This window comes from Equus przewalskii, chromosome 21 (assembly GCF_037783145.1).
Source record: "Equus przewalskii isolate Varuska chromosome 21, EquPr2, whole genome shotgun sequence".
Classification (NCBI taxonomy): domain Eukaryota; kingdom Metazoa; phylum Chordata; class Mammalia; order Perissodactyla; family Equidae; genus Equus; species Equus przewalskii.
Genome location: NC_091851.1, coordinates 2,790,999 through 2,804,992, shown reverse-complemented (window position 1 = coordinate 2,804,992; position 13,994 = coordinate 2,790,999). Strand labels below are relative to the sequence as shown.

At 45.7% G+C, this 13,994-nt stretch overlaps 1 long non-coding RNA gene across 1 annotated transcript in view; it reads right to left on the bottom strand.

Moving 5' to 3' along the window:
* Window positions 1-315: 315 nt before the first annotated feature.
* LOC139078110 (uncharacterized) overlaps window positions 316-13,994 on the bottom strand; it is a 34,555-nt gene continuing 20,876 nt past the window's right edge. The window contains exons 4-6 of the long non-coding RNA XR_011530871.1: window positions 5,811-5,955; window positions 2,904-3,520; window positions 316-2,782 (exon numbers count right to left, since the gene is read on the bottom strand). This is a non-coding gene — a long non-coding RNA (uncharacterized lncRNA). The remainder of the gene's footprint in view (window positions 2,783-2,903; window positions 3,521-5,810; window positions 5,956-13,994) is intronic.

Genomic DNA, 13,994 nt, shown 5'->3' with positions numbered 1-13,994 from the left:
CAGACACTTTGTCAAAGAAGATATATGAACAAATCATCATAAAAAACGTGTTCAGCATCGTTCGTCACTAGAGAAAGGTAAGTTTAAACCAGCATGAGATACCAATATGCCCATATTTGAACAGCTAAAAATGCTGACAGTCCCACGATGCAGTGCTCTCATGCATTGCTGCTGGGAGCACAAGCTGGTAGGACAACTTTGGAAAACAGTTGGGCAGTTTCCTGCAAAGTTAAACATACACTTACCATGTGAGCCAGAAATCTTCCTCCTAACCATTTACCCAGGAGAAATGAACACATATGTTCACACAAAAACTTGGACGTGAATGTTTATAATGGCTTTATTCATAATAGCCCCAAACTGAAAACAACACAAATGTCTTTTAAATGATGAATGAGTAAACATTGTGTGGACATCTCTGCAGTGGAATATTACTCAGCAGTAGAAAGGAACAGACCATGAATACATGGACAACATGGATTCATTTCAAATGCATTGGTTGAGCAAAAGAAGCCAGACACAGAGAGGCTACATAAATTTACTCCCATCTTTATGACATTCTGGAAAAGGCAAAACTACAAGGATAGAAAACAGATCAGTGATTGCCAGCGGCTAAGCAGGAGCGTTTGACTACAAAGGGCACAAGGGAACTCTTTTGGGGGGTGAAACTGTTCTGTACCTTGATTTTGGTGTTAGTTACATGACCGTATGCATTTGTCAAAACTCCTGGAACTGTACAACAAGAAGGACATAGTTTAGCGTATGTAAATTATACATTGATGAAAATAGATTCCTGTGTAGTGCAACCAATGGTGGAGGAGGAACAAGGCAACAATTAGTTGAACCTTTGTCTGCATATGGGTAGATTTTCTATTTACAACAACCGTACCTATTAAACAGCTAGTTGCCTTTGACACAGAGTGTAGGATGCATCCAAAGGCCAGAAACAGTAAAAGGTAGAGGAAAGCCTCTTGGAACCAAGGAAATACACAAGGTTATGTGTGATGCTCAGCGTAGACTTTCATCCTGGAAAGGCCCAGTGTATCAAGATCTTTTCTGACTCTGAGACTACGTAGTAGCCTCTCCTCTCCACTCGGCATCCGTGACAGTGGAGAGAGCGCCCCGTCTGCTTCTTCCCCCATCAGGATACGAAAACCTCAGACAGGACGGCACCCATGGCGAGAGAGCAGAGACATCCACCTATTCAGACGTTTTCCAGCCAAAGTTCTCCTTCAGGAATTTTCCAATTGATGGAGAATAAACACAGAGTCTGGGCTTCCGTTTCCCAAACCTTAGCACCACCAGTTGGGCCTCCTTTGGTGCCTAAACCCCAGCTTGGCATGGCGTTTGCCTGTGCACGGGTCCAGACCTGGTCTTCCCTCCCAGGCTGAAGTGGAGAACCAGCAGCATCCCAAGGATCCAGGTCAGAAGCACAGTCTGCCCTCTGGACAGAGCTGCCCGGCTGTATCCCAGACGAAAACATTCACACCCAGTATTTCCTTCTTAGAGACTGAAAGGCCACAGACTTGAACTTAGAAAATAGCTTTCAGAGAATTATACCTTCAGAGGCCTCTTCTTCTTAAGAGTTTTACAGACGTCATTGCCCTTCATGATTAACAACGACATCAGCCTCGAGAGGAAACGGAGGCTGTGCGCCTGAGGCGAGGCCCTGGGCAGGATCCGGCCTCATCTGTGGATGTCGGCCGGGGAGGCGCAGCCTGGATCCACTCACGAGGAAACAGAACAAGTGACAACGAGAAACGTTATTCTTCAAAACTCTCAATATCATAAAAAACAAATAAAGGCTGTAGAAATGTTTTAGATTAAGGGAAATCAGAGAGACGTGACAACACGTGCTGAGGGGGGAAAATGCTAAATAGTACGTTATTAAGTCAAAATATTGATAAAATCAGGACACTGATGGTAGATTAGAAAAAAATATTATCAATGTTAAATTTACTGAGACTGAGAACTGTGCTACAGTTACATAAAAATCTCTATTCCTAGAAAACAGACACTGAAATATTTAAGAGGAAATAGGAAATATTTAGGAGTAAAGAGCCATGATGTGTGCAACTTACTCTCAAATGGTTCAGAAAAGAAATATTATTTCTTAAAATTATTGTCATTGTCAATTATTACTAAATTGTAGTTATTGAAATCATTATTATTGTCAAAACTATTTCCAAATAAAAAGCTTTTAAAAATGTACACCTTAAAGCACGTCATTTTAAATGTACGTTAACACTGTGTGCATTGTTCAGTTACAGAAAATGAGGAGGAGAAAGAGTGAAAACCGTGCTTTCTGGGCCCCGCAAAACCCTCCATTGCCTGGATCCCTATGAAAATGTCAGTTCTAAATATCACTTGGCAGGTGTTTTTCCCAGGCTTTTTATTGGGACAGACGGCAGGCGCACTTTCTCCTTCAGACAGTGTCTTCCGGGTGTGCTAAGCCCCTGCAGACACGTGCCTGCCGATCATTTCCAGCACGCGATCTCCATTTCCCCTAGAGCGTCCAAAGAAGCACTGAAGACTTACTGCGTCCCTGTCAACATTGCCCATTTTCCACCTTCGGGTTTGGCCAAGGCCTTTGGTATAAAGTCAGTGATCCCGTTGGTCAATGACCTGGGCAGTCCCATGACTTCCTTCTCCTCTTTCACACAGTCATTTCCCTGCTCACTGCTACTTGGAGCGGTGGGGAGGTGCACAGATCAAAAGGAGGCAGGAGAAATCACCCCTAGTCCCTTGCTTTCATCGTAGATTTGCAGTCCTGGTGGACGTGCTGTTAACACAGGAAGAAAAATACCTGGGCTCAGACGAAGTTTGGGGATATGGATAAAATTCTTGTAGCAATTACCAAACCTCAGAGGATTAACACACTAAAGTTTAATTATCACACTCACGAAGGTCAGTATGGATTGGATGGTTATCCTCCAGGTGATGACTCAGGGATCCAGCCTCCTCGACTTTTGTGTCATTGTCATCTTCAACACATATTATACACAGTTGCCACTGCACGGGAAGAAAGAGTGGGTGGCGTGTGGAGACTGATGCATAGATCCAGAAGTGGCTTATGTTACTTTAGTCCACATTATACAATCAACAATCAATCACAGACATCGATCCTCTTCCGCCGAGAGGTGGGGCCTGCATACGTTCCCTCCATTGAACCTGGCTGGACCTTTATAACTACCTCTACCAGCAGAACATGGTGGAAGTGCCAGTGCACGACTTCCAAGGTCAGGTTATAAAAGGCAGCATGGCTTTGGCTTGGCTGCCTCTCTCTGTGTCTCTGAATGCTCATCCTTGGACTCTAGGCCCCATGCCGTGAGGAAGCCCAGGCGACATGGAGAGGCCACATGTGTAATGTTCCAGCTGACAGCCTCAAATGGTTCCCCAGCCAACAACCAGGACCAACTGCTGGACTTGTAAGTACATGAGCTTTCAGCCTTCTAGAGGAGGTCCTAGACGCGAGGGAGCAGAAACAAGCTCTCTTCCTCTACCCAGTTGAATTCCTGACCTGCAAAAACAATGAGAAATAATAAATTATTATTATTGTTTTAAGCCACTAAGTTTTGGGGTAACTCATTACACAGTTATAGATAACTAATTCAGTGAGCATCTTGCTAGCCTCTGCCACAATTCTCTAGCCTCTCTGTGTGGAGTTACTCATTAGGATTCTCAGACTACCAGCTGGGAGGAAAATCATCACAGCCACTGTCACCACCACCATCATCATCAGTCATTGAGTCCATCAGGGTCTCGGCAAGAAATGCAGACGCCATACGGAAAAGGGGAAATTGTGGAGAGTTTTGTAAAGGTGATTAGGGCAGGGTTAAGTGGCACACACTGGGAATGGAACAAGAGAGGGTCATCAATTCTGGTCCTGAAGGGGCAAGGGGGACACTGGTTCCTGGAATCTGGTAGGAGCTCTAAGTATAGAGGAGGGGTCAGTTGAAAGGGATTATGACTTTTAGAATGCAACCACTTCAAACTGAGGCCCAATAAAGAGAGAGCTGTGGGAATAAAGACCCAAACTCTCTCCTCTCGCTCTCTGATTTTCCACTGATATTTTCTATTGGCTGAACCCAACAGGAAGCCACAGGGCAAGGAACCTGGCTGATACAATCCATAGGGGTCAGCCTCCCAGGGGACAGAGCAGAATGAGAAAGGTGGAGAGTAGAGCTGGAGGGAGAAATGCGAATGAGTATCCTGCGCATTCACCATCATCACCACCACCGCCACCATCATCATCACCATCTTCGTCATCATCATTTTTACAGTACTTTATAGAGTATAGCGCATACTACTTCTGGATTTACAAAATAATCCCTCATTCTTTCTCTTGTATCATCCTCAGAAGGTCACCTTGCAGGATCCCCTACATCTAGCAGAGGGCTTGGTGCATAACTGGTGCTTAGCTCAATCCCACGCATATCTTAGAATGTCCACTCTGTTCCAGGACCTGGGCTAGAATCATGCCTATGGAGGAGAAAATTCTAGGACAAATTTGTTAAGTATCATTCGAAAGACACAAAGTGTTAGGAAGTATTCATCAGAAAAGCCTCATGGAGGTGGTGGCGCCCAAGGGTGGGCTTCGGTGATGGGCAGGTCTCCACAGGTGTGCTTGGAAGGGAGAGAGCTTCCATGTCCTGGGAACCACATGAAGGAAAGGTTTAAAGGTGAGGAAAGAGAGAACATAATCTGGGAACAGGAAACATTTCCATTTTGCTGGAGCATAGAACTTATAGAGATAAGATGTAAGTCATGAAGTTGAAAAAGTAGAGCGGTCATATTGTGATAAGTGTTGAAAGCCAAGATGCATTTCAACTCAGCACATTAGGTACATGGGAGTCACGGATGGCTTTTGAGCAGAGGAAGAAAGTATTGTAACTTCTCTTTCCAGCAGCGAGCGGGATAAATGGGGTGAGTGCACACACAAGGTGGGGAGACTACTTATGAGACTACTGCCCTAGTTTCAGAAACCAGAATCTTGCTAGGAGAATGGGGGCAGAAACAGAAGAAACGGGTGTGGTGAGAGGTTGACACTGTGAGAACCAAGAGCATTAACAATGGCTCTTCCTACAGCCAGTCACTGCTGGCCGTGGGGGGTGCCATTTCTTCAACATCACAATTATTTATTGAGTGACTACCCTGTGCCAGGTTCTGCTCTTGACCTTGTGCACACAACAGGAAGCAAGACAGACAAAGCAGTCTCACTAACCCTCCGATTCAGTAAGAGAAGGTAGTGCCACCGGCACAAGCAGAAAATTCAGGACTGAGAGATGGCACACAGCTTCTCCTCTGCCTGGAATTGCTTTCCACTCTTCTCCTTTGCCTAGAAAACTCCTACTTATCCTTCAAAACCACTTCTTACACCCCAAGAATTTAAAGACTTATCCCTGATTTTTCCATTGTACTTTGCTCATTCCTCTGGAATCTCCCTTCAGAAACAACTAGGATTGCAAGGGTTTAAGAAAAGCTTTTATAATCACAATAGCTTGTGAAAGGTCTCTTGGAAGTTTTGTTAAAACTATTAGGTCAAACCTTTAGCAACGCTGCATTGCTAAATCAAAATCTGCAAAACGGCAGGAATTTATTAAGGTTGAAATTCATTATTGGTCCTGACAGTTTGGAAACAAGGAGAATGCTGTGCACAGGCCACCACGCACCTCCTCATCCTTCCGGCCCATCCATCCCCCCATCCTTCCCCATCCATCGCCCCATCCCTCCCTCCCAACACTTCCCCTGGGGCGTGTTATGCAGTGCCCGGCTCTCTGGGTGATGCCTCTCCTTCAGTCCTCACTCACTAGCTGAAAGCAGTGGTGGGTCCAGCGCAGACAGCTTTGAGGTCAGCACGCCTTTGAGCTCAAGGTGACTTCAGCTGGACTTGAGGCTTTTCCACTTAAGGCCTTGGACAAAGATCTCAACCCTGCAGAGCCTTGACTTTCTTAGCTGTTAAGGAGGAAGAGGGTTCCCACGAGGATTAAATGGTGCAAAAATTAGAAATCTCGGGCTCCCACACACACCACTACCCCGCACCCCCAGCAGGTGTTTAATAGGCTTTATTTTTTGATTTGGACCCAATAAGATTCACACACGAGGGCTCCTGCTGCGCTTGGCTTTACAGTTCTTCATCCTGTGGCTGTGCGCAGGGGTGGCATTTCTTGCAGACCGTCTCTGGGGGAGACTTGAGACGGTGAACCCCAGGAGGTCCTCAGGACGACTTGAGAAGGCTCCTGCCTCATTTCCCCAGCTCCACACTCGCCCCTCTAATCCATCTTCCACACAGAAGTATCTGGGATGCACAGTTGAACTCATTATTCCCAGCTTAACTCCTTTCACTGACCCCCACGGTGCCTGCTTTAACCCCGCACACTGACATCAAGGCCCCATCTCCCTGGGGTCTTTTCTCAAGACTGACCCTCCCTTCCTGAAATGCTTAAAAGATGGGCTCTGCTGGGTGACTTAGGCAAGCCGTGCAGACACTGATGCTTCGTCTTCCTCCTCTGTAAAATGGGAGTGACGACGCCTCAGAGGTTTCCATGACTTAGTTTAAGTGAAAAAACAGCAGCATAATGCCTGAAACAGAGGAAACGCTCCATAAATGGCAACTATTTGACTGTTGTTGGTGCTATTGAACTGTGTGGGACCCCTGCACTGGTGGTGCCAATTCCTGCACCTGGTCATGGATCATGCCACCCATCTCTCGCCGTCACTTGCCTGGCTGTCTCACTCTTTAAAAATCACAGGCACTCTTCCAAGACCCCCTAACCTGAACTAAATGCCTCCTTTAGGTTCTCTCAGGCATCCTGTCATTCCTCTGATCTAGTACATTTCATATTATAATCAAAAATACCTGTTTGTATATCTGCTCCTCTCCTCCAGACTAGAAACACCAGAAGGTGAGGGAATGTGTCTTACACATCTTGGGATCTCCATCATCCAACGAATTGACTTGTATTGAGGGATGTGGACAGACAGTTCAGATAAACAGACTGGCAGGTAGTCAGATAGATAGACAAATGGACAGATCATCAGACAGACACACAAATAGTCAGGCAGAAAGACAATCAGACAGATTCTCTTTATCTATATATCTATAGATACAGATATCTATACATATCTATAGATATATAGAATAAATAAAACGTATACATTTCCATTTTTTTCCAAATAAATCATACTACCTCCTAGGCCACAACATTTTAATAAAGATAAAATTAAGTTAAAACAGATCATTGAACTGACACGTATGCATGAATGTGTGTATGCTAAGGGCCCCATCTCTTTAACTAAGTTTGTGATACCAACAACCTCGCAAGGGAGATGTTGATATTCTGATTTTGTACTTTATGAAACAGTTCAGAGAGTTAAGGAAATGCTCAAGGCCACACAGCCTGGTACAGAACTCGAAATTAGTTTTTTAAAATTTTCTCTGTATATGGGTTGAACTGCGTCCCACTCAAAAAAGATCTGTTGAAGTCTCAAGTATCAGAACCTCAGAACGTGACCTTATTTGACAATAGGGTCTTTACAAAGATAAGTTAAAATGAGATCATTAGGGCCCCTAACCCAGTATAACTGATGTCCAACGGAAAGCGGAAAATTGGACAGAGAGCACAATGTGAAGAGACAGAGACACAAAGAGAAAGCCACATGAAGAGTGATGCATCTACAAGCCAAAGGTTGCCAGCAAACCACCAGAAGCCAGGAGAGCGGCGGGGGCCAGATTCTCTCTCGCAGCCTCAGAAGGAACCAACCCTGCCCACACCTGGATTTTAGACTTCTAGCCTTCAGAACCGTGACACAGTAAAGTGATGCTACCTTAAGCCATCCAGATCATGATACTTTGTCACAGCAGCCCTAGGAAATTAACATGATGAGTTTCCAAAGATGCTGTTCTCATCTGTTGATTACACATGGACCAACAAATGTGGAAAAATGAGGACCCGAGTCACTTTCTGTGGGCTTGTCTGCCTCTCCCTGAGTCAGGAACTCTGTAGGGAGAAACATCGTCCAGGTCATAGCACAGTTGCTGACACAGTGTCCAAATATGTTTGATAAATGAAAAAATGTTGGAGTAGTAAAATTTTTCTTTCAGTTTTAACGTTTGGAACATATAAAAAGTAAGTTTAGAGGGGCTGGCCCCGTGGCCGAGTGGTTAAGTTCGCGCACTCCGCAGCAGGCGGCCCAGTGTTTCGTTAGTTCGAATCCTGGGCGCGGACATGGCACTGCTCATCAGACCACGCTGAGGTGGCGTCCCACGTGCCACAACTAGAAGAACCCACAACGAAGAATACACAACTATGTACCGGGGGGCTTTGGGGAGAAAAAGGAAAAAATAAAATCTTAAAAAAAAAAAAAAAAAAGTAAGTTTAGAAATTACCTTTCAGAGCGGATTTGACAAGAGGAAAGATAGCTTAAGTGAGTGTGTTGGAGAAGTGGGGGGTGGAGGGCTCAGACTTGGGTGATTATGTGCAATGAGCCACTTGTCTTCCCAGCACCCACCCACCCAGTCCTCCCTGTGGGTCCCCACACCCACCCCAAGTTGCCTAGGCCAGTGAGCAACGTCATCTAGAAAGTTCCAGTACATGCAAACCAAAAGTGTGCCCCAGTTATTGATACTTTTTAAGCCAGGAAATGCAAGTACCCAATCTGACAAGTACGCTTACTGCGAAAAAATGGCTGAGTGTTTGAAAGTGGGCGTCTCCCAGGAAATCTGCTGACGTGTGTGAGCATGCAGGCATCTCTACACCCGTGACTGAGGGGGAGCCGGGTGCGGTTTAGGACAGGGTGGGGAGAAGAAGATCACAAATGATCCATTTACTCAACAATCTTTACTGAACACTTTCTGTTCTCAACACTGTGCTGGGGACTGACAACCATGAGGTAAGCGAGACAGCCCCAACCCTAAAATGCTTATATTCTCATCCAAGAGAGAGGAAAACCCTACAGATGAAATTAACAAGTTAATTGTTATGGGCTCCAATGGCCAAGCATATTCAGATTTATCCAGCCAGAGTGCACATCTGCATTGGTTTTATCTCCATTTTAAAATGCACAAGAGAGGTTGAACAGTGGTTTAAAGCCACGCACCTTACAGGGCTAGCCAGCTCAGAGTCGTCTTTCCACTATGTGCCAAGCTAACAACATCAGACAATGGAGTCCCCATCCGTGACTTCCAGTGAGCTGGGTCCTGAAACATAGGTAGGCCTTGCCTCACCCGCGTGAGGAGGGAAGTAGGAAGATTCAGAACTTTGGGGGAAGATGTTGGCAGTGAGGAGGTTAGTGCACAGTTTGCGTGGCAAGAAATGAGACTGAAATAGTAGTTTGAGATCAGATGGGGGATGGTGGAGAAATAAGTCTAGAATTTTGTCTTGCAGGAAACAGAAGGAGTGAGCACAGGGACAGAGCAGCTCCAGGATACTTTCCGGATGCCAATCCACAGAGCAAAATATGCTGGGAAACACTGCAAGATGGTGAGACAGAGGGGCCTGAGTGAGAGTGTTGGAGGTGAGGAGGCAAAACGGAGACGTTATGAAAGAAGAGCTGACAGTAAATATGGTGCCTCAGGAAATATAGAAGGGGAGGGGGAGGGAAAGGCTTCCTTTCTTCGAAACACTGGATATGAGGTAATGATGGAACCTCGAGGTAGCGATATCTGGCAAGCAGCTGAAGAAGTAAGACTAAAGAGCTCAGGAGGAAGACGAGGCTAGATGCTGAGCAGAGAGTCCACACAAAGATGATGGCTGCAGTTAGCAGATGAAGCCTCTCAGATAGAATAGTGAAGAGAAAGGCAGAGCAAAGAGCTGAACTCTGGATGCACAGAGCGGCTTCTCGCGGATGAACAGAAGGAGCGTGAGCAGTTAGTTAAGGATGTGGTTACAAAATCAGAAGCAAGTCAGTAGTTGCATCATCATGAAAGAGGAGGGAAAAGAGAATTCAAGAAGGAAAGGCTGATGAATGCTATCTACCACTGCCACGGTCACAGAGAGATGGCCATCGGGTTTGTGATTGCGAGTCCAACCTCTGCGAGTGCTCTGTCAGCAAACAAAAGAGCAGGGAGTTGGGAAGGGCCTAAGTCACAAGGCAGTTGCAGCATCACCTAGAGAGGACTTCTTCAACTGGGTTGGCAGTGGCCACTAGGAGGGAACCTGTGGAGAGAAGAGGAGCAGAGCCTGTGGCTCGAGTGGATGAGAAGGTGCCACTCCAGACTCCAGTCTCTCTCTAACATTATAGTCCTGAGAGATTTGTAATGACTGGAAGCCCCAATTCTTTTACTTTTTATTTTGGAAATTTTCAAACATATCAGAAAGAATAGTATCCACATCCCTCCACTCCTGCAATTACCACCCATGATCAATCCCGAGTCACTTTTTCCTCCACCCATTTTATTGCTCAACTGGCTCATTAGGATGGTAGTTCTAGACATTAAATCACTCCTTCCTTCACTGATTCCTTGAACGCTACTTCAAAAGATAAAGACTTTAAAAAGTATAGCCACATCCCACTGCCACGTCTGAAAAGTTAACAGTAACTCCTGAATAGCCTACGAGTGTCTAAACTTCTTCGATTATCTCGCACTATTGGTGGGGAAGAGGGAGTTGCTTTATTGAAACCAAGATCTAAACAAGGTCCACACATGGCATTCAGCTAACATACACTTTCAGTCTCTTTTAACCTCCAAGTTTTCCCTCTTTCTTTTTCTTCTTGGGGATTATTTGTTGAAGAAACAAGGTAATGAGTCCCGTTCCCCACCCTCTGGATTTTACTGATGGTGCCCACATGGTGCCTTTTGATAGGTTCCTCTATCCTGTCGACTACGAGTTAGTTCCAGAGACTTGATGTAATTCGTGTTTTATTTTTGTCGAGAAACGTTGTGTTTCCTATTGCATCACATGAGTAGGTATAAATGTCTTTTGGCCTCTCTTTTTGTGACGTTCAGATTGACGTGTGGGTTCAGAGGGGGTCTACTTCATGCACCCACTGTAAATTCCTAGTACCTTTCACCGCGTTGGCAAGAAAATACAAGTTCTTTCTAACAGAAAAATCTAACTTATTTTGATCAGCAGAAAAATTAAAGACTCTATACACAGTAGAACAATACATATAAAACATTAATATTTCTTAAATATAAAAGCTATGTGTCCACATCCGTGATAAACTACAGTTGCTTTTCTAAAACGAAAACAATGTTCAAAATGTGGTCCGTCACTGACACTGAAACGGCAGGTATGGAGTGCCTCCTAAAAAGCACATTGACAACTGAGGGCAAGGGGACTTGTGCGAACTGCCACCTCTGCGGACACTGCCACAGACTTCTAGAAACCAGCCATTGGTAACAAGACAGGTAGTGCTGGAAGCTGATTTTCCTCATCATAAAGGTTTTCCTTGTCATAAAGGCCATACGCTAGGGTGCTGGCAGAGAGAATGGAAAGTAGTGATAAATGTGACATTTCGAAAGAAGAATTAACAGGATTTGGTAAATAATTAAAGAAAGAGAGAGTTGAGGTATTGCCAACACCTTGACCAACTGACTCGTAAGAAACAAAAGAATGTGGATTGGAAATTTCACAAGAACATGAAAAATGTCCTGCTGGTTTAGGCCATTGGACATCCCAGCTGGTATTGCTTTAACTTCACAGATAACTCGTGTGTTCAGATAACCCCAGAAACATCCCTAAGCCAACAGAATCCACCCTTTCATCTCTAGATATTTCTTAGAAAACTGCTAATAAATAATAAGGAGACCCATTGCTAGAGAATGTTCTAAAACACTGAGTCATGTGCCAAACAGCATTTTAAGGGAATAAAATATTAACCTACTTATCTGAAAAGTACCCAAATGCTTCAGTTCCTGCGTAATGAATTGGTTAAGTAAATACACTGGGGAGGGAGGGAGATGTCAACCCCCCTGCACATACAAAGAATTCTGTAGAATAAGTAAAAATTGGGGGTTCTTCCATGCAGTCGATGTTATTCATGATTCAGCATATGGCAGAGCCTGGGGGGCTGGAAGCTTGAGGACAGACAAAAGAGGCAGGGGGTGCACCCAGCAGCCCACATCTGGGCCCTGGAAGGGAAGGAGAGGGAAGGGGAGGAGGCGGTGAAGCCCAGAAATGAAGGTCTAAGAACCACTCAGTCCTGGGACGGGCCCCAAAAATGCTTATGAGAAGCAGCATACTAGAATAAAGCACGCAAATCTCAGCAACTTAGTTTAGGATTTCAATGGAGAATCCCCTCCAGCCCATCACTAAACCTATTTATCAGCGGACATTCCCAGACCAAAAAAACCTAAAACCTATCTGCCAACCCGTCTTCATACAAAATTACCTTTGATGCAGGACAAGGGTCTCGCCACTCCCAGCTACCTCCCTAAGAAGAGATCCAACCACAGACACCGGCATTTGACAAGGGACAGCCCACACAGGAATGCAGAATTAGGTGTCAGCTAGGATGATTGTGCGGGACTGCTGGTGCCTGGAAAGAGCCTTCCCCAGACAACCTAGCCTTCTCAGCGGCCTGCCTGCTATCGAGGGGCCATGGGCTCGGTCCAGGATGTCCTTGGGGTGTGATGCGGAAAGAGTCAATATTTCCTGTGAACAGGGAATGCTTTAAAGTGATGAGAAGAATTTAGTCATCTCTTCTCTGTTTAAGAGGAAATCAGCTGAGGTCTCTGGGGCCAGAGTTACAGGGCAGAAGATCTTGGTTCTTGTAGGAAAGCAGGCTTTGCCCAGGAGAGGCGGCGTTTGCAATGCAGAGATGGGAAGGAAGAAATGTGTGCTGAGCCGAGAGCAGCGGGCGAACAGACGGGGATCCTGGCACCTTCCCCTGGCGATGCGTGAGTCTCACTTGAGACAAACTCCTGAGATAATCATAAAAAACCGCAGCAACCTTGTTGATGTTGGGATTTGCACTGAGATTCCAAATCGAGAGGTAGGGCAGGAGAAACAGGTTTGGATTTCTTTCACAGAGCAGGCGAAAGAATGCGAGGACTTCTCGACCAATTTTGAGAGCTAACTGCTGACTGCTTATTGGCTTTGCTCACACCCTATTCTGCCCCATGTTTCTATAACAAGAAAGGAGCCCAAAGCACTTCACTGGCATCATTCATTTCCAGGAAAGCTTTGCAAAGTGAATTACATTGTTTTTTGCTTTGTTTATTTTTTTTTACAATGGTCTGTGAAATTGTTCAGTTTTACCCTCTGATAGAGAGAGAGAGACTGAGGCCAAAAAAGATGAGTTGGCACCTCGAAGCCTTTCATCCGCGTTAGAGGGCAGCAAGGATGAAAATGCAACCGCCTCGAGTCAATTCTGCATCAGTGTATCGATCAGCACGAGAAATAAGAAGATGCCTTGGAGAACACATAACAAGCAATCTTAGAGGCATGAGGTCTTCAGAATTATGATTTGAACAATACAATGAAGGAGACAGCTAAATGGTTCTCCTGTGTTGCTCCTCAAACATGGACTGACTGGACAGTACCCGCGGGCACATGGAGATGGGTGGAGGTCACCTCCCTCAGCTGGAAACAGGAAGGGGTGTGTGTGTCGGGGGGGGGGGTCTCAGCAAGCAGGAGTGAGGCACAGGGAAAGACGTGGCAGGGAGGAGGAAACATTGACTCAGGGAAGTACCATTGGGCTGGCCACTACCATGGGCAGCAAGGGCTCCCGCCTGCCAGGACCACATGGAAAGCTGAGTGGAATGCCTATCAGAAGAGTCCTCAGATGAGAAGCATGTCCCCCTGACCCCCAGGCTTGGGAATTGCCGTGAGCAGTGATCTGCCACATTCAGGCTTGCACACCCAGGCCAGGTGGGGTGGCACCTCCCACAGGCAGAAATCAACATTCTGTGTCAATGTCAAGTGTATCATGGCCCTTGGGGACTCTCCATGGTCACAGCAGGGATCAGAAGTGAGGTGAAGAAGCCATGAGACAGGGCTCAAGAGGAGTCCAACACATCCCCAAACCCAGGAGGCCCCCTAAGTCTT